This window comes from Tamandua tetradactyla, chromosome 18 (genome assembly GCF_023851605.1).
Source record: "Tamandua tetradactyla isolate mTamTet1 chromosome 18, mTamTet1.pri, whole genome shotgun sequence".
Lineage (NCBI taxonomy): Eukaryota > Metazoa > Chordata > Mammalia > Pilosa > Myrmecophagidae > Tamandua > Tamandua tetradactyla.
The window spans coordinates 67753330-67779181 of record NC_135344.1 but is presented as its reverse complement, the minus strand read 5'-3'; the positions used below and the strand labels follow the sequence as shown (position 1 = coordinate 67779181).

The following is a 25852-nucleotide window of genomic DNA, read 5'->3' as shown; positions in this document are numbered from 1 at the left end:
GTAAATGACATTGTGTGTATGCACAGTGATTCCTCATTTACCTGGCAATGCTGTTGAAGAGAAATGAGAAAAATAAGAAAATTTCTAGATAACTGGAACACATCTGAAGTGCCAAATTTAATTTATTATTTTGGTTATTAAAAAATTGACTGTGTTACATATTTCCCAGACTTCTTTTAACAGAAGATGTTGGTCATAAATTTAACTTTCTTGTGGTAGGCCTTAAGGATGCTACTATTATGGAATTTGAAAAAACGATATGCTGATATTCAACCATGTTCAAGGCATTGTATAATAGGCCCTATAAGGAATATAGAAGCTAGCAGGTATTCTGTATATCTCACATATACAGAGTAACCAATACTTGTATGACTAGAACTCCTATGTCAAAAATCAGCCATGGATTTAGTTATATTAAAATCATCTCTCTTCCCCAGTAGGATATGAAATCCACAAGAACAGGGACTCATATGGTATTCCTTTAGGAATATGACTTACTCCCAGGGAAAAATTCATGGCCGCAGTACAAGAAATTTCAAACTATTAGCAATGAGAGTTGATAGAAATTTTACAATTATGGGAGGGAAATGTGATTATATTCACTTTTAGATTTGAAAAATTGAAATGCATTATGTTTTTTGCATCAGCACCTTTGATAAAACTGGAGGTATTTTGTTGGTTTAGGAAGTATGCCTCATTTTAAATTTGTTTTTCTTTAAAAATGGTCAGGTCGGTGCACATAACTTAAAAAACATTTTCAAAGATGCCCCAGGGTGCTGAAGTTTACAGTAACTTAAAAAACATTTTCTAAGATGCCCCAGGGTGCTGAAATTTACAGTATCTGAGTAACTAATATTTCCCTCCATATTTTGAGACGTAACAGATTCCAAAAACACTGCTTTTCTAAAAAAGAAGTTAAAGGAGAAAGGCAGTTCTTTTATTTCTTCTGACTTTTTTTTTTCCAGTGCAGAAGTGCATTCTCAGAATTTAATACTGGGTTTTAATTGCATCCTTTGGAAAGCTCTGTCTGACAATGTGGCATGTTTGAACTATGAGAATAGCAGTAGAAATTGAAGGGAAAGGTTATGTTAAAGAAAAATTTTTTTCATTTTAATTTTCCATTGAATTGTAACCTATATGCAATAAAGTACATGAGTCTTAAGTGTACAGCCTGGCGAATGAGATGGAGTAATTCTTCTGTGTAACCTCCACTGAAATAAAGATGCCAAATTTTATTGACAGCCCAAAGGCTTCCCGGTCACACTTCCTAATTAATATCCTGCAAAGGTGACCACTATACTAAATGTTTTCACTATGCATTAGTGTTACCAGTGTTTTGAATTTTGAATAAATGGGATGATATAGTATAAATTATTATTTACTCAATATTATGCCAGTGAGTGCTCAATATACGCTACATGTAATAGTTGTTTGATCTTTTTCGTGGCTGTAGAGTAATCCATTGTATAAATATACTGTAATTTATTAATCTATTCTATTACTGAATGTTTGCCTTATTGCTGAGTTTTGGCTTTTATGAATAGAGCTGCTATGAATATTCTGGTATACATTTTGTGATGGACAAACACACTCCATTCCCTTGGTTATATACCTACAGGTAGAATTGTTGGTGACAGGCTTGATTTTATGCAAACAATTTTTCCAGATGGTTGTACCAATGTACTGTTGCTTGCACCAGTAATATGAATTCCGTTCCCTATATATTTTTTGAACACTAGGTATTATTATTATTTTTATTCTAACCATTTATGAAGGTTTGTATTATTAATCCATTGATTTCCATTTCTCTGATGATTCTCTGCTTATTGGATATCCTTTTTTGTGAAATCCTGTTCCTGACTTGTGCCCATTTCTGAAAGTTGTGTTGTCTGTCTTTGTTTTATTGATGTATAGGAATTCCTATGTGTTTTAGATATGAGTCCTTTATTGAATATATATTCCAAATATGTTCTCCTACTCTATTACTTGGCTTTTCACTTTTCTTGTGCTAACCTTTGGTAAACTGAAGCTTTCAATTTTAAATGAACTCTAATTTATGAATTTTTTATCCTTTTTGATTGCTTCATTTTCTGTTCTGTTTAAAGAAATCATTGTCTATTCACTGTCATGAGATACTCTCCGATTTATTTTTCTTGGAGTTATTTTACCTTTCATGTCAGTCTACAGTCTCTCTCGCATTATTTACTTTGCATACAGTGTGAGGAAGGGACAGAGATTTGGTTTTACCTATACGAATTTTCAGTTTATCAAGCGCTGTAACTGAAAAGACTTCACTCATTGTATGCCCGTTCATTGCAACATCTTTGTTGCACTTCAGGTGGCCATATGTGGGTAAATTAGTTTCTTGACTTTCTGTACTGTTTCATTGGTTTTGAGCATGATGTCTTTTCTAACTTATCTTATTTGTTGTAGAGATGTCTGCATTTTCATGAGCTGTATTGCTAAATCTTATTTTTCTTCTTTTCTAAGTCAGTTTTATTAAGGGATATCAAAAACAACATTTGGCATAGTTGATATTTTTCCATTATGTATTTACCTTTTTTCAGCTCCATTGATTTGTGTGCTTATTTTCCCTCACTCCTTCCATCTTTATTTTCTTCGAGTTTAGCTTACTACTCTTTCATCCAAGTCCTTTTTAAAATTATATTTTGTCTTACGTTTTGAAATAGGAGACTTAAAATAATTGCAGAAGTATTGCAGAGTTCCTCTAACTCCATCATCCACCTTGAATTTAGTTGTCATGTCTCTTTATTCTCCTCTGATTTGGGGAACTTCCTTTGTTTTTGTCTTTAGTGACTTTGACATTTTTAAAGATGGCTGGGCAGTACCTTTGGAGAATGTCCCACCATAAAAGTCTGTCTGATGTTTCTTCATGATTAAATTCAGGCTGTTCATCTTTGCCAATAATACTATAGAAGCATTGTTATGCTCCTCTCAGTACATCATGTCAGGAGGTAAATGAGATTGACATCTCATTCTTACTGATGTTACAAAGTTTGATCACTTGTTCCTCCACTATAAAACTATTTTTTCTTCTTTATAGATAATAAGTATCTTAGAGGGACATAGTTTTAGACTAGTATGCAAATTCTGTTTCTCATCATACTTTTACCTACTAATTTTAACTTCTATCGGTGATTCTTGCCTGCCTATGACCATTATTACTGTAGTGTTTGCCAGGTGGTGGTTTTCCTATTTCCATCATCCCTTTTATACTCATTAATTTGAATTCCAATCTAGGGAAGAAATGACTCTTCTATACCATTCATTTAATCATTCAATTACTTATTTATAATATAGATTCAAGGATATTTATTTTATTCTATTAGATCAAATTTCTCATTATTGTTATTTATTTTGTTGTTCAAATTATTCTACATTTGGCCATTGAAAGCTCCTTCAAGTTGGTTCCTGTGTCGTTTTGATGTGCCATTGCATTTTGAGCATTTCCTTACTTCCTAGCACCACAAAATCTTGAAGATTCATCTTATACTTTCCTGCTCATTTCTGGAATTGGCCGTTTTTTTCAGGGATTCCCCTTTTTATTGTAGAAAGTTTCCAAACAGGCAAAACTAGCCTATAGTGTTAGAAGTAAGAATAGTAGTTACTCCTAGGGGTGTGGAGTATAGAGTGGAAGGGACGATTATTGGAAATATACTGTTCCTTGGTCTAAGTATTTTGATTTAAAGGATTCAGTATGATGAACACTTAGAATTTCAGCATTTTTTATATATCTTTGTTGTGGTTTGACTCAACTTCCCCACAAAGATGTGTGCATTCCTAACCCAGGCTTCTGTGGATTTGTACCCATTTATAAATAGGACCTTTGGAGATGTTATGAGTTAAGATGAGACCAGAGGGTGGGCCATGGTGGCTCAGCAGGTAGAGTTCTTGCCTGCCATGCCAGAGACCCGGGTTCAATTTCCGGTGCCTGTCCATGTAAAAAAAAAAAAAAAAAAAAAAAACATGAAACCAGACTGAATCAGGGCGGGCATTAATCCAAGGTGAATGGAGTCTTTATGAGGAAGAAATTTGGATACTCAGTAGGAGAAAGACAGGGAGAAAGATGGCCAGGTGACAGAGGCAGAAATTGAGTTCTGGATTGCCAGCAAGCCACCACAAAAATTCTGCAGACCTCAGAGAAAGCATGGCCCTGCCGATACCTTGATTTTGGATTTCTAGCCCCCAAATCTGAAAGTCAGGAAAGTGATGTTGGTTAGGCCAACTAGTCTGTGGTTCTGTGTTATAATTGCCCTAGGAAACTTGAACAGTATTATATTAAATTAAATTTACCTGAAGAGAGAGAGGAAGGAAGGAAGGAAAAAAGGAGGGAAGAAAAATAGAAGCAAGAAGAAAGTATATCGGAAAAATGAAATTCTAAACACAGTTTCTACAGTTATATTGGAATAATTGTAATGAAAAATACATGTAACACTTTAATGGACGAGATTTAAAAAAGACTTAAGAAATTGAGCAGACAAGAAGTAATATGTTGTTGGAGAGAAAAATTGACTTCTATAAAGATTTATATTCTCTCCAAATTCGTGACTATGTTTTATAAATTTTCCAATTGAAGCTCTGGGATATTTAGGTAAATTGACAAAAATATTATGAAATTCATTTAGGAAAATAAATGTGTGAGAATAATGAAGGAAAAGAACTACCATTAATTAAGAATGTTGCTTTAGAAAAAGAATGGATGAAATATTGGCACAAAATAAATAACAGAACTTGAAATATGACAAATATATTTAAGAATGTAATAAATGACAAAAGATGTGTTGCTGACTTCCAGTTTGGAATAAAAAATTATTTAGCCTTATCTTTATACTGTATAAATGTCACTTGGTTTAAATAATTTCTATACTGAAAAAGGTGACACTTATTAAATCTCCAGAAAGGGCTTCCTGCTTAAGAGTAGATATACACAAATAGTAACGAATTTGTTTTCAAAATATCTTAAGGTTTTTTTGTTCAAATCTATTCATGAAATATAGTGAGGTGCCACTCTGCAGCAGGCAGTGTGTTAGATGTTGGGGATACAGTTGTGGACAAGGGGAGACAACCCATTCCGAGGTCTTGGGCGGGAGCAAAGGTGTGTGGTAGAGGCATCAAGCCCATTCTTGAAGGATCAGGGAAGACTTGCTGAAATGGCTTCTGAGCTGTTTCCTGGAGGAAGCGCACCAATTAGTTAGCTGATCAGGTGGTGGATCAAAATAGGGGAGGGATGATATCTTTCAGGCAAAGAGAACAACCTGTGGCAACGCTTGGGAGGCATGCTAAGTGAGACTTTTTTTTTTTTTACCTTAAAACTTTGGCAAAAGATCCAAAGCTGAAGACAAGGGATAATAAATGCCACAGATATTTGAGAGACATTCATACTTGTAGGACTTGCTGAAAGACAGCTGAACTAGTCCCATCTCCAGCTTAGCCTGACTAATGTGAGAGGCAGCTAGAAAGACCTTTGAAGAGGATTTGTAAAAAGAGAAATTGTTTTGGCTTTTCATTCTCTCTAAAGCCAAAAGTTGGCATTGGCGCCAAGGAAAGCACCAGAGATTGGAAATGTTACATGACTGGTTTGTACAGATATCCTGCTAGAATAATAGCAGGACTTAGGCTTGAGGGTAGAGTTTTGAACCAGGTTAAATGGACAGAGAAGAATGCCTGGGATGGTGTTAAAGGATAAACATGGGAAGAAGCCAGTAGAACTGAGGGCTTGAAAGGTAGCAGTGCTGGAGTGTGCTTCTGACTCCTGAGAAGATGCAATGAGAGTAGAGTCACCACAGGGGAGCTTTCCAAGAGGCTTCAGAAAATTCATCCCAGCAGTCCCCCATTGGATGGTGGAATTGGAGGAAGAGAAGGGGACAAGGGGACCATGGAAGGGAAAGGGGTGGAAATCTGGCCTCTCTGGATTGACTGGGCTTGAAGGGAATCGTCTTTCAGAAGGGCAAGATCACAGTTTCAGAGACTCTCCCTCCAAGTGGGAAACTGCAGCAGCATGGGGTAAGCCTAGGAGACACCATTTAATTTAGCATGAGAAATGGGAAAACTCATGGATGCATAACTATCTCTGCAAGGGATGTGAAAACTGATTAACAAAAATATATAAACATGTTCATTATCATCACAGAAAAAGGAACCGAGATCAAAGCAAATGGCAGAATTAGTTCTCTTTGCCTGCAAAAAATACCCAAAATTTAAAAACATATTAAAATCAATGACAGCAAGGATGTGAAACTGCTTGTCATTCTCAGGGACCGTGGGGACAGTTGTCATGTTTTAGGAAGACAGTCTGATGACACACATCCAAACCTTAAAAAATGGTTAATGACTTAGTTATTCTATTTCTGATAAAGAAGCACAGCGATGAAGAATGTGGTCTTGGGGTCAGACTGTCTGGATTCTAATATCAGTTCTGTCATTTACTATTGGCATGGGCTGAAACATGCTACCGAGATTCCTTCTGCTTCGATGTCCTCATCTATAGAATGGGGTCAGATATGGCACCCTTCTTGTCATGGTGTGGGAAGGGTTATTGTAACAATTAAGGAATTATTAAACAATTAGAAAAATATGCCTGGAAAATGGTAAGATCACGTAAGACTTTGCTGATATTATTTGAAATCTACATCTCCTCATCCCAAATTCTGAGGGTTCCAGAATTCAGACCTTTTCAGATTTTAGAAAGCTACTGTAGTACATATGGTTATATTATATAGCATTTCCCAGTGGATTCTGCAGCAGGACCCCAAAATCAATGCATTAATTCTAAAAATATTCGTAGTAAGTGGGCTCACAACAGTTCAGGTCAGATCAGGTTTTACTGCCAAATGAGATGTAAAATCTTGTTTTTGGAGATTTTTTTGTGGAGTTTGAAATTGTTGATAATCCCTTTTAGATTTTAATGTAATGTTATGCAGACCTTTTAAATGATGTATATGAAGCTATGAAAACCTTGAGGTGCTTATGTTATAATATTAAAAAATAAACAGGATGTAATATTGTATTATGTGTATATAAAAGCTAACCATATAAAAATAATCTGGAGGAAAATGTACCGTGTTATTAGCAATGGCTATAATTATGTGGGGAAAATCATGATTCACTACTTTAATTTTTATTGTGTTTTAGAGTTTTCAGACTTTTAAAAAGTTATAAATTTTGTAATGAAAAACATTTTTTTATTTTTAATGCATTTTTATTGGAATATGTTTACATGCCGTATAAACCATCCAGAGTATACATTCATCGGCTCACACAGTATCATTATCATTACATAGATGAGCAGTCATTGCCACCATCAATTTTAAAACATTTTCATTACTCTAAAAAGAAAACTAAAAAATAGACTTGAAAAAGAAAACCAAAAACATTATTCCTTATTCCCACGCCCCCCCACTGCTGACCCCTAGTATTAGTGTGCTATATTTTTTACTGTTTCTGAAAAATACTCAGATATTACTATTAACTGTGGTCTGTAGTTTGCAATAGGTACATTTTCGCCCATGTACCACTCTATTATTAACTCCTTATGATGGTGTCATCCATTTGTTCTGGTTCACAAAAGAACTTAAGTGTGTTTGCAGTATTGAAATCACAGACATCACCCAGCACAGAGTTCACCGTGTTATACATTCCCGTGTTTCATCCTCTAACTTTTCTTCTGGTGACATCCTGACCCTTTCAACCACATTTGCATACAATTCAACACTTCCTGTAACACGCTACTGTTATCAAATTGACTTTCGTACAGAATCTTAATTGTTCCACAAATTTATTATAAGGGATTTGAAAATACTGGCTTTGGATAGTTAATGTCTCTGAGGGGCAAATGTCACTATAAATGAATCATTCATGATTCAGAAGGTTCTTTTTTTGTTAGCATGTTGGTGTGTTTTATTTTTAAATTAGTGCAGGTTTGTTTTAGAAAATTAAAAAGCACACAAAAAAGAAGAAAACAATAACAAAACCTCTGTAATTCTACCCCAGCAACCTAATTTTATTTATTTATTTATTATTTTTCTTGATCAGAGAAATTGTGGGTTTACAGGGCAATCATACATAAAACACAGGCGTCCCATACTCTACCTCACCAGAGAAGATTCTTTGATGCTGTTTGAATCTGTTAGTTTCATGTGCTGTATTTCACTGGCTAATTTCAGTCTCAGTAAATCAGTTTCCTAAAACTTAGTGTAAGCAAACGTAAGGCCAGTTTATTTTAAAAAGAACTTTATATTATACAAATAGTAGTAGCTAAATCTGATATATTTGATGTTTTACCACGGACAATGTCTAAATATGCAAAATTGTCCCTCAAATATGAAAGAACCTATAAGACGCACAGACTTTGTAAATCATGCAGATGTGGCTTAAGTACCAACTCCAGTGCTTTCTTTTTGTCTGTCTGACCAACAGGCAGATTGCTAGTTCTCAGAATCTTATTTTCCTTATTTGTAAAACAGAAATAACATCTCATCTGTGGATTCATTGAGAATTTCTATAAAGCACCCAGCCCAGTGCTTTATATTGTATGCTCAATAAATGCGCTCTGTTTTCCTTCATTAATTTTAAGCCCCAACAGGGAAAAAAGAAGAGGGAAAGGATAAAATAATTACTCTTTACTGAGCTCTATTAAAAGTCCTTTATATGCATTAATTTCCTGATTCCGTAGCAGAGCGCTTACAGAGCTTACACAAGGAGGCGGGGGCTCATGAGCTATGATGAGCAGCCGGTCCACCGACCCAGCCTGACTCTTAATTATTAGTGAAAAAATAATAGATTGAGGTTATTTGTGTGGTTGAACTCATATAAATAATATTTGAAAAAGTTACCATGATGCACTTCTTTTTGTCCCATTTTGTATTACAGCATCGGGCAAGTGATTCTCTTGGCACATTTGGTGAGTGCAGCTCAGACCTTTCTCTGGGACACTTCCTCGAAAGGACCGATATATATCCAATTTACCCACCGTAATCAAAGATTAATGGAGGGATTGCAGAGCAGATTATTCTTGGCTCGTGAAGACTAGGTAAGAGTTTACAAATACATTTTCTGTTTGCTGATAATGTTTGATAGCATGACCGGTTCTAAAATATTTCTGCCTTATCATGAATTGGAGATTTATATTAACTGAATAGATAAATGGAAGAGGGGGAAAAATAGGCTACCTCAAGAAGGCATTGATATATTGATTGAGATGTACATTATTACCTAAGCATGTGCTGAGATATCTGAGGGCATTTTTGTAATTTGTGAATTATAGGGAGTTAACATTTAGTGCAAGAGGATTTTCATGACATGCATTCTTCTTGTAAAATATAACTGCTGTACAGTTTTATGAAACCTATAATAGCTACAATCTGTACTGCTTCTGCTGCTATAAAATCAATAACTATAAAATGGAGAGGCCATCTTCCTGGAATTGATTATGATGAAAATGTACCTATTGTAATTATCTATATGCAAATAAATCCTTCCGTTACTATGAACTTTCTTTATGTGTACATATCTTTTTCTCAACTTCAAAATTTTCTTTTCCAATATACTAAATGGCCAGTCATCCAGACAGGATTAATTAGCAAAACAGAGAATTGGGCAGCCAGTAAAATTGAATCAGGTGGCAAGCTGCTGCAGCAAATCTTTGGGGCAGATGAAGTGAAAAAAGATGGTCTTGCATCTCCTACAGGTACCTTCCGTGGCTGCCATGGGATAGAAGGTGAGGAATATGACAATAGGTGATTTGGCCATGACATGAAATTTTCTTGGGTGGGCAGATGTTGAGAAATAGACATTCTCCAAAGGTTTTCCTTCTCAAGCATACAGGTTATTCTGCATCTCAAACAGACGTGAGATTCAAGGGTGAGTCAGTACCTCTGACACAGAAATCAGAAACATGTTGGATATTTAGATGAAAGACCAGATCTCTTTAGGTGCATATTCATCTGCAAGATGTAAACTTTTCAGATATTTCACGTACAGTGTAGGGAAGGGATATTCCAAAAATTACCTGGTAAATAAAGCCAGGTAAATGGCGGCCTGGGTGGATGAAGGTGCTCATGGTACAATGGCTGAGAACAGGCAGGTCTCTCCTCATTTAATGCTGGTTCTGCCAATTTTTGGCCTTGAATGCCGGGGTAGTTGTGCAGATTAAATGTACTAATTTATAAATAGTAAATTGTGCTGGACTGGGCACATAATAAGTGTTCAATAAGCAGATTTTACCATGTTAAGTAACTGTGCAACTATTTATGAGGGGTTTTGTCACTTTACCAGTGAGCATGACCTTAATACAACTTTCTTGATGATGTCTTAAATTCCCCATCTGTGAACTCTCCTGTGCTGAATTTTCCTTAATCTCAATTAGCGAACCATATTTTGGAAGACAGTACTACATTTTTCAAGAGTAGAGTTTTGGTTTTTAAATCTGGCATGCAGTTTATTTCTGAAAATCACTGATATTTTAAATTCTGTAATCTCAAATTTGCGGCTTTCTGACTTCTCTATATTGGTTAAATTACTCAATAATTCCAAATCTCCTCATCTTTAAAATGGGGACAATAGAATGTCGATCTATGAGAATTATTTTGAAGATTAAATGATAAAAAGCATAGTGTATGATATAGGAGAATCCAATGCAAGTTAGCTACTCTAATATTACTACTACTGTTATTATTGCAATCATCTTTCTAAATTTATCCTTATTAACTTCTGGCTGTGATTGTTGATGTTGTCAGTCTTTAATTTACCAAACTTGAAGCAGGATGTACTATGGAATTTTTATCAAATAATATTACATTAAAATTTCAGGCCATGTTTTGAGTTTTGAAAGTATGATTCGTCATTATGCTTTTTGTACCCTTAAAATATAGTGTATATATAGATACGAGATGAAAAATGGAGACTGTACCAATAGAATTAGAAACTATGAACAGATTCAAATTGAAGCTCTATAACTGAAAAGTACAGTTACTGAAATTTTTTAAATTAGTAATATTTTAAAACAAATAACCAAATTCAGAAAGAACTATGAGAACTCCAGTGAAAGAACTACAGTTTCTTTCAGTCCTATAGGAATAATTTTTATTCCATTGAATTTGGTTAGCGGATTGCTCTCACAAAGTTGTATGCACTTGGTACGGATGAATCTTGGATATATTGATTCAGTCCTCTAGTAAAATATTACATGCATCTCCTTACGGTGAAAATATCTGTTTATGGTGGTACCTTGCACTAACTAGTTTATTCCTGAAAATATATATGTATTTATATATTTAGTTTAAACATGTATCTCGTTTTATGGCATTATCTAATTATCTCCAAGAACAGTTGCTCTTAAACCTTCCCAGACTTGATCTTTTTCCAGGAAAATTATACTTTCTAGTTGAAATTACTTCATACTTTGATGAGTCTTAATATCAGAGTATGGCTGTTTCATCTGTAGTCGTAACTTTAAACTGGCTGGTCCAAAATCAAACAATAAATATGAGGTAATTAGGAAACCACTACTTTCCACTTCACACTCTATCTCACCATTCCAACTTTGTACTGACTCTTCTTTCCATGAATTTGAATGTTTAAAACTTGATTCCATAATCCAACTTAATGCCTAACTGTGACTCAGGTTATTTTCCCCATAATACTATACTGGGCTTGAAATAACCTGTAAGTCTTAGGAAACCAAAATCTATCTCCCATTAAGACCTGATATTGACCATGCAAAGGTATATGTACCGGGGCTAATGACAAGGATCTCTATGCGATGTTGTAAATAATAAAATCAAAATGTCTGTTTATTTTTAGACTCTCTTTCAATTCTCAATTTTTGTTTGTCAGACTGTGTTTAAATGTATTAATTGCATGAGCAAGCAGGAATAAGGATATGCAAAATCTTTCAATATACATCAAGAGATTTCTGGCATATGTATCAAGAACCAGTAAAAGTAAATTTTTAGTAGAGCTAATTTATCTTTCTCTATAATCTGGGCCACAGTCAGATTTTTGACAGGAACAGCAGAATTAAATTATTTCATTGATTCATTTACAAATAAATATACCACAGGATATTTCAGAATGGACAATGATCATCTGACCAAATTTTATAATTTCATATTTAGCCACGTGTAGTGTATAAATAAAATAAAAGAACTCATAATGCAATAATATACAAAAATTAGAAACTTCCTTTGTTGAAAAGAAAGCTGAAACTTTAAACAGTTTAGTCTTAGTAAAAAATATTTCTTTTCAAAATTTCAAAAATTGAAGATCTTCTGAAAGTGTTTCTCCAAGTGTTTTTCTATTTATATTTATGAGCATAATTTTTATGGTTCAAAAATAGAAATAATATATCCAATACAAAAAATCTCATTGCCTATGGTTCATGAGCACCAACAATTAGAACAGAAGGAATGTCAGATTCAGGGGCTCTACTTTAGGTGATCCCTGTGTTACTATTTCTAGAAACAATCTACTGACAAATTAGGTGTCAGAGTAGAGACTCACCTTTGGGCTATAGTAGAGTACCAGATATTGCATTTTATGACATATTTAACTCCTTGGGAAGGGGAAGGGAAATAACATTAAGTGCTAACCACATACCCTGAACTTTGCTTTTCTGCTCTAAATTCTGGAAATGACTCAGTCAGGAGACTCGAGCTACCCCCGTTTTACTTATACATAAAATCAGGGTCAAGAAATTCAGAAAATTCTTCAGAAGTCACACCACCAGGAAATGTAGAGAGAGATGGGGGTGCAGGTGGGGTGTCGAGTCCAGTCAGTTTGATTTCCATCTCACTGTTCTATCAAAGGTCCTTTGACAAAAAATATCCTTCCAAGTAAGACCTGGAACGACTCCCTCTTGTTTTTCGTGTGTTAAGAGGTATGTGCAATGTCAAATGCAATTCAAAAAGAATTCTAAACAATCCGTCTTATTTCTCGATAGTAAGTGAGGACTGTTTAGATTGTTTCTTGGGGAGGGTTGGGATATATTTTTAGAATGGAGAAGTCATAAGAAAATACTCTGGTGCTGCCTGTTCACTTTTAGAGTACCCCAGGGCTGTTGCTATTACATCTCTCATGTTCTGGAAGAAATTAAATGTTTGGTATTGATATTAGTGGCTAATGAAAATTGAATGTCCTGTTTAATTGCTGTGCCCTTTTATTAGGTTGAAACCTAATTTTTTTTGGTATTTGCTTCACTGGTCTTTGATAATCCAATTTTGCTGTTTCATTAACTTGATTTAGTTGTGTTAGTCTTCAGAGACAAAAAGCTCTTGATACCTAAAACATATTTTTCCCAAAGTGTGTAATGTATTATTAGCACTTATTCTACCTTCCCATTTATTCCTTCCTACTTTATGAGAAAATGGATACATTTTCCTCTTATGTACATTTTTCTTATTCATTTTTTTATAACCCCTTCCTTAAAATGGATAGATATGTTAGCATTAAGTCATAATTCTTTATATGAATTGAGAAGAAAGTTTATGGAACTTCACACAGGTCTGGAATTAACTAGGTTTGATTTATGAAACATTTAAGTATCCCTTAACTCTGAAATAATATCAAAATTTCAATTGTTTGAAACATTCTAGAGGTTTTCCTTAAAAAGTCCTCTCATGTAATCTCATTATAGGTTCACTTTTATAATATGATTTAAGGAGATCTTGGCCTAGTGAATTTTCCTTTTATATTCTTTTTTAAATGTCAGTTTTATCTAGTAATAGTCTATTTCTTGGCACACATACTATGAGAGGTCTACATAGATGTATTGAAAATCTGACAGTATAATTTAGCATGTAAAAGATATAGGCATGATTTTTCAGCAAGGAAGAATTAAGTGGATACAAAAAAATATTTCCAGTCTTTTAGGTTCACCTTAAAATTAAATCTGCTTGTGATAGACAAAACACGCTAGACTCAAAGTCGGAGGAAAAAGTTTCTAACTGTGATTTTAAGTAACTTTCTCTCTTGCCCTTTTGAAGTTTAGGGATTTCAGCCTTTAAAAATAAAAAAGAGGGCAGTGTGTCAGTAGCTCAGTGGCAGAATTCTTGCCTGCCATGTTGGCAGGCCCGGGTTCGATTCCCAGTGCCTGCCTATGCAAAAAATAATAATAAAAATTAAAAAATAGAAAGAAAAAGATAATATACCTCATTGGGTTGTTGTGGAAATTAATTGAGGTAGTTTTATGACAGGGCTGTATGAACATTATGGCTTTATAAAAATGCTTCATGTGGATATGGCTATTTATCACCATGCTATAACCTGGAAACTTTAATTGTAAGAATTTTAAGTGTCTAAAAGCAAAAGTCTTTTAAACCTTTTAACTTAAATAATTCTAAAATTAAACATTTTCAGTAGATCTGACCTTACACATATAAATTATCATTATTTACGATGTTAAATGTGTTTCATTTACTGTACAGTGGTTTGTGTTTCTTTCATTGGCAGAAGTTGTTCATTCAGATGAAATAGCAAATATTGATCTTCAGTATTTTATTTTTGTTAAATGTTAAATCCTTGTTGGATTATTGTGTCTTGAAGATTCAGAATTCCCTGGCATGTCTATCAAAGAAATTATAATCAAGGAATAATAAAGTGTTTATAACTTCAGCGGCTCTGGTGAGGTCAGTTAAAATTATGTATATTTCACAATACAGCTGGAAACTGGAGTGAGCTGATTATTATTTGTGATTAGGGAAGATAGAGAATTTATAAGTGGGATCAGTGTGAGCTGTTTTTCTTTTTGCTAGCATAAAGTTTTCAGAAGTAGATAAAAAGTTGGTCCTGACTTAATAAGGGTAGGTAACACAGCTAGTAAATCATGGGAGAGGGGTCAAAACACAGTTTCTTTCTGAGTTTCAAATGAGGACATGTATATTATAAAAGTAATCATTAATCTTCCATGTATTACATTACATTCCTATTACATTCCCATCAGTTGGACATCTAGTCTCAGTGTCAGAAAATTATAAAGAGCTTATAGGAGTAAATGTAGTAAGTTGTATTCAGGAGTAATTTTAATTCTTGAGCAAATAAGATATTTTTGAAGCTCTACTACCATTTTTCAGCCATTTATATCTAATGAATTACCATTTTAATGCCATGATCAGTGTCTTCATGACCTTAAAATGATTGATAGCTATTTCTAGGAAATAGTCTATTTTGTTCATAATAAAATCTGAAATTCTCTTTCTCACCTTTTAGAGTAGGAAACCAGCATTCCCCTGCTCTGAATTTACATAACATTTTATACATTCAATCTGTGTCCTACTTAATATTTGTTGTGCAATGGATCTTTAACTCATCAGTTTACTTTTTAATTTTGAGCTCGAGAGAGAGAACCATCTATGACCTATTCATTCTTTGCATCCTTTGTTCCAGCTACAGTTCCTGTTGAATAATATGCAACTGGTAAATATTTAGGAAATGGATGATTGAAGGATAAAGATGAACAGGTACTTGCCTAAAGTCCCGTGACAAGCCAATGTTATAATTGGCAATAAAAGCTTGTTTTTAAATTTATCTACTGACGTATTATTTACTTTAGAAGTATTTGTTGGACAAGTCCTCTGTGCTTTGTACTTACTTGGATCCTGGAGAAAGATCAATGAGCAAAGCAGGCTGAAATCCTTACATTCTAACAGATGAAAGTGCATCTGGTCAAACTTTTAAATCCCTTAAAAATGAAAACATGGCTTTTTCATGAAATTATGTATGATCATAATTTTAAATGAATTGCCATAACAATTGGAAATTAATGTAAAGCTCCAGAGCATACTCAAAAGTCTGAGAATGGACACAGACTGTAATTTTTAATGGATTCTAAAAAATGTATTGATAAAATAGAGTTCTCCTCAGTATCCATTCTCTTAAGTAGAGAGGTAAAAACTATCATTCACTTCATGGTGTCCAACTCTTTTAAAATATGACAATGCTATGAATACTTCTAATAATTAAAAAGAACAAAAAGCACATGAGAAAAGATAAAATTTAATGTCTTAGGATCCTGTGGTTCTAAGAAATAGAAGTTCTTTCTAGCCAGCTTAGATAAAAGAAATATCTTGGGATGACCCATGCATGCTTTATGTAGGGAAGCTAAAGGAAGTCAGCCTGGCCTCTTTCAGAGCCATCCGTCTCTTTGAGTCCCTCTCTTCCTGGCTTCAGACCTGCTTCTTCCACCGCACGTGCATATAGCCAATGCAGAGCCCCCAGAGTGTGGTTTCTATAGACTTTCCAGATGAGCCATCGAGAGCTGAGTCCATCTCTGTGGACTAGATAACAGTTCTGGTACAGACGGTCTGATAGCTCCACTTTGACTTATTCATTCAAAGCCTAGTAATCTGAAGTTAGAAAAATGGAGTTATGTGGTGCATATATAAGCTTCTGAGGTGCCAGTGGGCAGAAATATTTACCCAAGACTGGGGTGTGGGGACGGGGGGGCACTGTGGGCACCTGTATTGTAATAGGTATAGCATACCATGTTAGTGGTCATTATAGGCAGATTGGTATTTTTGGTTTATTTGATACTTTTTTACATGATAACTCAAAAGCTTCTATTTTGATATGTCAGTGGAAACTAACCAATAGTCTTTATATTTCTACATCATTAAAATGCCAAAAATTATTTATGGCATATATTTAATATGTACACTCTAAGTACTTGAATGTGATAAATTGCTAATAGAAATTTTAATTTAAGAGGCCAATAGAGTTCACACTTGCTCTAACACTGAAACATTTCGCTTCTCTGTCAGTCTGATTGCCTACTTTATAAAACACTTTGCACCAGAAATTTTAGAATATTTGGTCCCCTAGGACTTAAAACAGGATATGGCTGATTGCACATTTTTATATTCTAAAGTTGAGTGTTTCAGCTTTGATGTGCAGACTTGGTTATGCCTCAGAGTTAGGACATTGCTCAGGAAAAAGCCCTTGCTTCTTCTAGATAGTGCCTCCTGTGTTTCCTTTCTTTCCCAGAGCAATGTAAAAGGATAGGACTTTTTACTCCGGTCCCATCAGACTAAACCAAATACCTCTATTTAATAATTCAAGTGCATCTAAAACACACTTAAGTGGCATGCCGAGACTGCTTGATTTTTTTTAAACTATTATTTGTCACAATTTTTGTCATTTTATTGTGCAAAACACTAGCTAATTGCTGGGGACCTAATAGTGATTTTGGTTCTTTATCTCTTAGTAGTGGATATTGTGTAGGAGATAGGGTGGGGTGAAAAAAACACTTCATCATTTGGTAAAATCTTGCCATCTAGCCCAGTGTTCTGCTCACTTACTGGCATAGCTTTGAAGACAACTACATAAGTGTAGTTCTTTCTTTTCCGGACATTCCCATCTATAAGAAATTTGTCCTTATTTGAATAACTTTTTATTGCTTAGTTAATTGTTTTATATTTTGTAGTATTAATTGCATGCTGCATACTTGTGTCTTCTTGTAGCCTTTTGGTTTACATTGCATGAAAGGAGAAATTCTTGAAATTTGTTTTTAATAATATTAGAGTCTCTATACATCTGTGGCATTATAAAATGATATAGAAAGTCAAATTAAATGTCAATAATTGTTCAAAGCCAATTTTAAACACAACTGAGCTTTTATAAATTCCTCATTGTATTCTTCATTGCTCGTTTGATTTTCTCCAAAGACTTGGAGTACCAATGGGATCTATTGCTTCAGCCATATTTCCTATAACTTGGCTAAAGTCAAAATCAAAAGGATTATATTGCCTCTATTTAAAATCATTGTCATGTTGAAATCTAGACTCAGACTGAGATAGATCTGATGGTGAGGAATGGTATTAGAGTTTGAAGCTACTGCCCACCGTTTTCTCAGAAGATAGGAAACCTCTGGTCTCTCTTGCAGTTTGTGTCCTATAAGCCAAACTCAGACTGGAACCTTTTTTTTTTTTTTTTTTTACATAGGCAGGCACCGGGAATCGAACCTGGGTCCGCTGGCATGGCAGGCAAGCATTCTTGCCTGCTGAGCCACCATGGCCAGCCCAGACTGGGACCATTTTGCAAACCCTTTTGCAGACTGAGATCAGGAGTCTTTCTGGCATCATTAGAGCCTGAGGACACCAGTTTGGTACAGAAACTGGGAGATGCTTCACAGCAACCAGATCAATTCAGGAAATCATTGAGGACTTACAGGTTTCTTGTTGCCCTGTCAAGGATTTGATTTATCCCATTGTTTTCTATCAACTTGTATTCAAATACCATTTAGTGCTAACAGGTAAAATATCAATTGATATTTAAGTTATTACAGAGACTAGGATGTGAAATGAATTTAAGTGAGACTTTTTGATGGGCCCATTCATTCATTTCTTTGACCAGGTAGAAATGTGTTTCGAGTGCCTTCTATATACGGGTGGTACGATAATCTAGGGAGTCAAAGGAAATACTTGTTTTTTTATCTGAGGATGTAGTAGATTGTAAAATTGGATGTCATAATCTTCTCCTCCCTGAACTGATAATGGCATTACAGATCAAGAAGGGGAGCCTGGGTCATCCCTGTGACTCACATCAGTAAATGTGGTATGAGCAGATGTGGGAAGCTCTTGTGCATTGAAGCTTGCCCTCTTGATGCTTTCAGCACCCAGGATCCATCTGAGGAAGCCTAGGCTAGCCTGCTAGATGGTGAAGGGCATGTGGTCAACAGCCAGACCAGTGAGTGACCTATGAACACAGCCATCTAAGTGCTAAGCTTACCCTCCAGCTGTACTTCAGATGCATGAGCTAACTTGGCTGAGATCAGCTAAACCCAGCCCAGCCTGGATGAACTGCCCAGCACAATGGTGAACAAAATAATGGTCACTATATTTAACCACTGAATTTTAGATTACAGTGATTTATTAAACAGAAAACATTACTGATACAGAAGAAGAAAGTAATTTACCTATAAGGCAGTTGCATAGGAAGGCAAGGTAATACATGGCTAAATATCTTAGACCTAGATGCTTAAGAGAATCTTCTGACAGAGACATTTTTAAAAAGACTCAGGTAACATCATTTATATTAATTATATTCAAAATGCTTTGCTACATCAACACCATCCATTACCAAAACCTTTTCATCACTCCAAATAGAAACTATGTGTCCATTAAGCAGTAACTTCCCTTTCTGTGCCCAAAATCTCATTCCTTTTTATTGCTGAATAATTTTCCATTGTGTGTATGTACTACGTTTTGTTTGTCCCTTCATCTGTTGATGAACACTTGGGTTGCTTTCATCTTTTGGCTATTGTGGAAAATGCTTCTATGAACATTGGTTTGCAAATATCTGTTCAAGGCCCTGCTTTCAAATTTTGGGGTTATATACCTAGAAATGGGATTGCTGGATGATATGGTAATTCTGTGTTTAACTTTCTGAGGAACTGCCAGTCTTTTCCCACAGTGGCTGCACCAGTGTACGAGTGTTCCTATCTATCTACATTCTCATAACAACTTGTTATTTTCTGTTTCTTTAATGATAGTAATTCTAGTGACTGTGAAGTGGTATCTCAGTGTGGTTTTATTTTCATTTCCCATATGACTGATGATATCAAATATCTTTTCATGTGCTTTTTTGGTTATTTGTATATCTTCTTTAGAGAAATGTCTATTCTAGTCCTTTGCCCATTTTTAAATTGGGTTGTTTGTCTTTTTGTGTTCAATTTATAGCAATCCTTTCTATATTCTGGATACTGAACCCTTATCAAATCAGTGTGTCCAAATATTTTCTCCCATTCTGTTGGTTGTCTTTTTCATTTTTATAATAATATCCTTTGATGCACAAAAGTTTTTCATTTTGATGAAGTCCAAATTATCTATTTTGAAATTTTTAATGAAGACAGGAGATGCTGAAGAAGAAGAGTTTAGTTTTAGGCTCAATTTTTAAAAATAGGATTTGGGTAAACATAGATAAGCAGAAAGGACATTGTAGGTGAAGCTGTTAATTTCCTTACAGCTGACAGACCAGACAGAGAATGGGACTTGAATGTAAAATTTTACTTGCAGTCAATTTGATGAAATATTTTAAATGTTGTCATACCTCTACCAGAAGACTAGCCTTACCTGAAACCCAGAACATTTGAAGACCACCCCAAGGCAGATCCAAAATATTATTAAGTCCCTGTCCTTTATGCTAGTTCATTGTGACCCTGGTTTTAAGTTCAGATCAAAAGAAGAGCTGAATTGCATTGCCATATTTGGAAGAAGCCTAAGAAATACAGTTTTGGAAATACATATATTTCTTGCTTTTTTACTAAATTAATGTCTGTAGTCATTAAAATGCATCATTATTTTACTAAGTTTTCAAGTCAGGAATAAAGAAAACAAGAGCAAGATTAACTGTGTTGTTACCATTATTCTTTTCCTACCTTTTCTACCTCATGGAGCACGAAATATCTTCTGTCGTATTTGAAATAAACACAAAATTTTGTTTATAGTATCTGACAGGATTGTGTCAAATGGAGAGTTGTACTAATCACTGATCATGATGTGTCTAATCAGAATTCATGCTTATCTTGTTAACAGCACATATATATGTGTTAAAATTTCAGCTAATATCTAATGTGATTTTTTTCCTCTACTGAATTGCAGTGTGCTAATTAACTCCTACACCTCCTTAAGAATATGGTCAAAGATCCGTTCCTTGGGGAGACCTGATCTTCAACTCCAGTTTATCCCAGTTTTACTGTGAGCTTTCCTGGAGCTGTGCTCATTTTCTTTATGGGGCTTCTTTCCGTGTAGAATAGCACTTGCATTGAACAATTTCTGTGTTTCCATTGAATTTTCAGCTGTTTGAGAGCAAGAACCAATATATTTGGGCTCACCGTTTTATCCACACCATGCAGCTCAGTGTGTGGCATCTAGTATGCACTAAATAAGTATTTGTTGAAAGCATGAGTTGATAAAGAGATTGCTTCCTTGCAATCATAAAGTCTCAATTTGAATGCTAACCACAGAAAATGTTGAAGTGAATTTATTTCAAGCAGAAGCAATATCTTGGGTCCTAGATGAGAAAGGTTTAATAGAATCAAGAAATGTAAAGATCAAGTGCAACTGAAGCTTGGTAGGTCAGCATGGGTAATTGGTTTGAGGAGAGAGTCAGAGCACAAATCACCCAGGGCCTTATAGGTCATGATAACATTTTGTCCTAGGTGCAATAGAAAAAGAATAGAGGATTTAAAGAAGGGTGGTTATGTAATATATGTTAAGGTCATCCTTGTTACTGTGCAAGAAATGGGTAAGAGGTGGACAGGAGTAAAAACTAGAAGACAGATTACGAGACTCTAAAGTCAAGAATTTGGACTCTTTTAGGATATGTGCTGTGGAGATGGAAGAAAATGGATGAATTCGTGATGTTTTCTGAACAATCTTTAGGATGTGTTTGATGGATGAGAGAAAAGAGGAATCAAAGTTATCCCCAGATTTCTGGCCCGAGCCACTAAGTGAATGTAGAAAACCTGTGAATGGGGAGGTTGGTGGGGGAAAGCATTCGTGGAAGGATGGAGAAAACATAGTACTGCTAAATGTTTAAGACATTAAAAGTAAAATGCTGAAAGTTGGTATGCAACTTAAAAGAAAGCTGTTCTAGTTTGCTAGCTGCCAGAATGCAACACACCAGAAACGGATTGGCTTTTAATAAAAGGGGATTTATTTTGTTAGTTCTTCAGAGGAAAGGCAGCTAACTTTCCACTGAGTTTCTTCCTTACGGGGGAAGGCACAGGATGGTCTCTGCTGGCCTTCTCTCCAGGCCTTTGGGTTCCAAACAACTTTCCCCAGGGTGATTCCTTTCTCCATTTCAAAGGCCTGGGCTGAGCTGCCAGTGCTGAGATGAGATATGCCAAGCTGCTCAGGCTGTGCTACTTTGAGCTCTCTCATTTAAGCTCCAGCTGATTAAGTCAAACATCATTCATTACAGCAGGCATGCCTCCTAGCCGACTGCAGATGTAAATCAGCAACAGATGAGATTCACGCACCATTGGCTCATGTCCACAGCAACAGAACTAGGTGCCTTCACCTGGCCAAGTTGACAACCGAATCTAACTACCACAAAAACTATAAAGGCTTTATTAATGTCAGAAAAGTAGATTTTAGAACAAGTAATCTTATCAGGGAAAATAGGGACATTTTATAATGATAAAAGAGGTCAGTTGATCAAGAGAACATAAAAGCCCTAAATATATATGTACCTACTAACAGCCTCACATGACAAGAAGCAAAACCTGATAGAACCAAAAGGAGGAATAAGCAAATCCACAGCTACAGTTGCATATCTCAATACTTCAGTCTCAGTAACTGATAGAAAAAGTAGAAAGGAAATCAGTGAGGGTATAGAAGACATGAACAAAGCTATTATCTAATATAACTTGGTCAACATTTATAGAATATTTCATCCAACACTAGGAGAATATATACCCAGAACATTCATCAAGAGAGCCCATAGGCTGGACTCTAAAAATAAGGTACAATAAATTTTAAAACTACCGGAAATCTCCTACATTACTGGTGGAAATGCAACATGGTACAGCTTCTTTGGAAAGCAGTTTTTCCAGTTTCTTATAAAGTGAAGAAACTTTATAAGTTTCTTACCATGTGGCCCAGCAATCCCATTAAAAGATACCTCTCCAAGAACAATTAAAACATAGGTACACAAAAACTCGTATTCAGATGTTCTTGGCAGCTTCATCTATAGTAGTCAAAAACTGGTAATGCCCTAAATAACCGTCAGCTGGTGAATAGATGAATTGTGGAATATGGAGACAATGAAATGCTACTCAGCTATAAAACAGAAAAGATTACTGATTCACAGCATAACAGAAGCATCTCAGTATAATTTTACTAATTGAAAGAAGCCAAACACAAAATACTACATACCGTACGATTCACCTGAAATTCTAGAAAAGGCAAAACTGTGGTTATAGAAAGCAGAATAGTAGTTTCTAGGATCTGGGTGTGGGGTGAAATGATTGACTGTAAATAGGCACAAGAGAACTTTCTGTGGGGCAAAATGTATTCTACAATCTCACTGAAATGACATATAGACAATGCTATGCATTTTACAAAAATTATTAAATTGTACATGTGCAATTGGTGAATTTCATTTAATGCAAGTGATATTAAAATGAAGTTCAGATAGAATTTTTAATCTATAGAGACATAATCATGATCTATTACGCATTTATAATACCGAGTTATTTCTGATTTCATTTCTTGGCCTCCAGAATTTAAAAGCTCTCGATTACTTGAAACATTATAGAGTGAAAAACATTGGGTGACTAGAACTGCATAAAACAACACTGGGTTTCATGCAAAAGGAAAATATTAGTGAAAAATTGTTTGAGTACTTATATTTAATTGACTTGCTACCTCCTCATTTTATTACATAATTCTTAGAATTAAGGAACATCCTATAGTAAAATAGAGAGAGTTCTTGTATCCATTGTACATTGGGATTACTATTTTCAGCTATTGAATTGAATTGGTTCAGTTATTTCCCCCAGATGACCTGTTGGTCTGCTCTGGTTTTCAAGGAAAGCTCAGAAGCTACTTCAGTGTCCTTGTGGAAAATATCCAGAAACTGTGAGTGGACTCACAGTCTGATTTTAAAGTATTTGTGGTCTGTGGGATGAGGAGTCCTTTCAATTGAAGTTTCTAGACTTGGAAAAGCAACTCCATTACTCTTTATAGCAACCATAAGGGTGAATGACAAACTGCCTGCCCTACCACCAGATTTGAAGCAGTTGAGTGCTTTGCTGTGATTTCATCTCTGTGATTGATTGAGTGCTTTCAAAATGAACGCAAAGTCCAGTGCCTGGTCAAATGAAAATGATGAACTAGCATACTACTTGTAGTTCTGTCATTTTTCTTACGGTTAATGTAGATGGATCCTGCACAAATGATTTCCACAAGCTCATTCTATGTGAATATTAATCTCATATACTTATACATTTATAGTGGATATTAAATGTTGACAGTCCTGAGGAATCTCCCATTTCTTTTCTGCATATTAAAAAGTGATATTTTTGTTATCTATAATTGACTCAAGCTAAGAGATGAGGAAAAACGATGACATTGGTTTTTAAAAACACTTTTCTTTTATGAATGATGGCAGAGATGATAAACTTTTTTCAGTTGTATCAAGCATTATGTATGCAAAAATGTCTACTTTTCCAATTTGAAATTGGTATGAAAGTTTTCATATAGGTCACTTTACTATTAAAACCCAGAAAGACTTTTTTAAATTTCATAATACGTAATAGATACAAGGGAATCAAGTCTTTGATAATTTTTCACTTCCTATAAACAGCATCTGAGAATCAGGATTTACCGTTCTTTTTTTTTTTTTTTTTGCCAATTGATTTTTTTTTACTTTTTTTATATATAATTGTATGATATAACACGTACAAAGCAAAGAAAGTAAAAAGCAGTAGTTTTCAAAGCACTCTTCAACAGATAATTACGGGACAGACCCCAGAGTTTGTCATGGGCTATCATCTCAGATTTTTCCTTCTTCCTGCTCCAGGATATAGGAAGTCTATACCCTTATTTTTGAAACTTTAGAGTTCTCTTTTTGCTGTGACATTCTTATATATGTATATTTGTGTATATGTGTGTGTGTGTGTGAATTAGGGTTTGCACAGATCTTTTTTTAAAAGCTCAGGAAGGGTAATGTTAATTCATTATAAACAAGGGCAAGCAAGAATGAATTAAAATAATAGCTTTTGATTGCATTGACAAGACAGAGGGTGAGAGGAAACTGGGCATGTTGATTATACAGTTCCACATTTGACAGATCTGTGGGCTTTCTAAATTTTCTTCCTACTCAGCTTTGCCACTGCTTTGGCTAAGAAGAGAGTCAGAATGTACTGTGGGGGTGTTTTCAAGAGAACAAGAGAATTACAACTCTTGAGACTGTTACAGAATCTGTCATTTATTGAACTATGATAAAAAAATAAATTTCTTTAATTGAAAGAACAGATCTTTAAAAAATAAGTCCTACATTCCTGTCCTAAATGCATCTAGAAAAGAAAAAAGGAGCTTATCAAATAGGCGTCTTTCTCCTTAGGTGATGCTGTTATGGTCACTTCCTTTAGCCCACCTGCTAAAATGACGTACGTAGCTGTAAACAGGGTGGGGAGGAAGGAGAGTGGAAATACAGTCAACAACATCTCACTCTTTCTTTTGACTACCTCTTTTCAAGGCATGCTGTATTTAAGGAAAAAACTGGACCCTCAGACCTTCCACTGTGCTCCATAATGTTTCTGAAAGCAGTTCTTCTGGAATTTAATTAATGCTCGATAGTTAAATTCCTAAAGGAAAAGTGGGTAGCAAAGAAATGGTTGAAGGTAGAAGGGAGAGAAGAAAGAGGAGATGAATCAAAGCTCCTCTTGGAGTGGGAGAGGTAGAGACCTGAGAAGTGGTGGTTGGATTTGCCTCAGATTGAAGAGGAAAAGCTCTTCTGATATGAAGGGCAGGAAAAAGGCTAAGGTGTAAATGTGCTGCTTATTCTGTTTCTGAAATTCAGATGTTACTTTCTTAGTAAGGAATTTTCAATGACTGTTGCCTCTAGTGTGTGATCCAAATGGGGATTTCGTCACAATGCACCAAGTCCCTCTCACTTTTCACTTATCCAGAGCTAATCCTTTCTCTTAAAATATTGTATCCCAAAAACATCAAGTAGATTTGTACCTTTTCAAGAATATCTTTCCGTACCTTGTGTTTATGTCAGTTTCTGTCAAAATCTTTAGGACCCCATTGACATGTCTCCGCATTTCTGTAATATTTTATGATAGCCACCTATAAGAGATAAAATTAATGTCTCTTCCCAGGAACTGCTC

General features: G+C 35.1%; 1 protein-coding gene across 14 annotated transcripts in view; it reads left to right on the top strand.

The window, feature by feature from the left end:
• The window catches only part of DLGAP1 (DLG associated protein 1), a 1070811-nt gene that overhangs the window by 144342 nt on the left and 900617 nt on the right, over positions 1–25852 (top strand). For all 14 annotated transcript variants that reach the window (XR_013165255.1, XR_013165259.1, XR_013165262.1 and 11 more), the window contains exon 2: positions 8890–9049. The gene's annotated coding sequence lies outside the window, so the exon portion shown is untranslated. The remainder of the gene's footprint in view (positions 1–8889; positions 9050–25852) is intronic.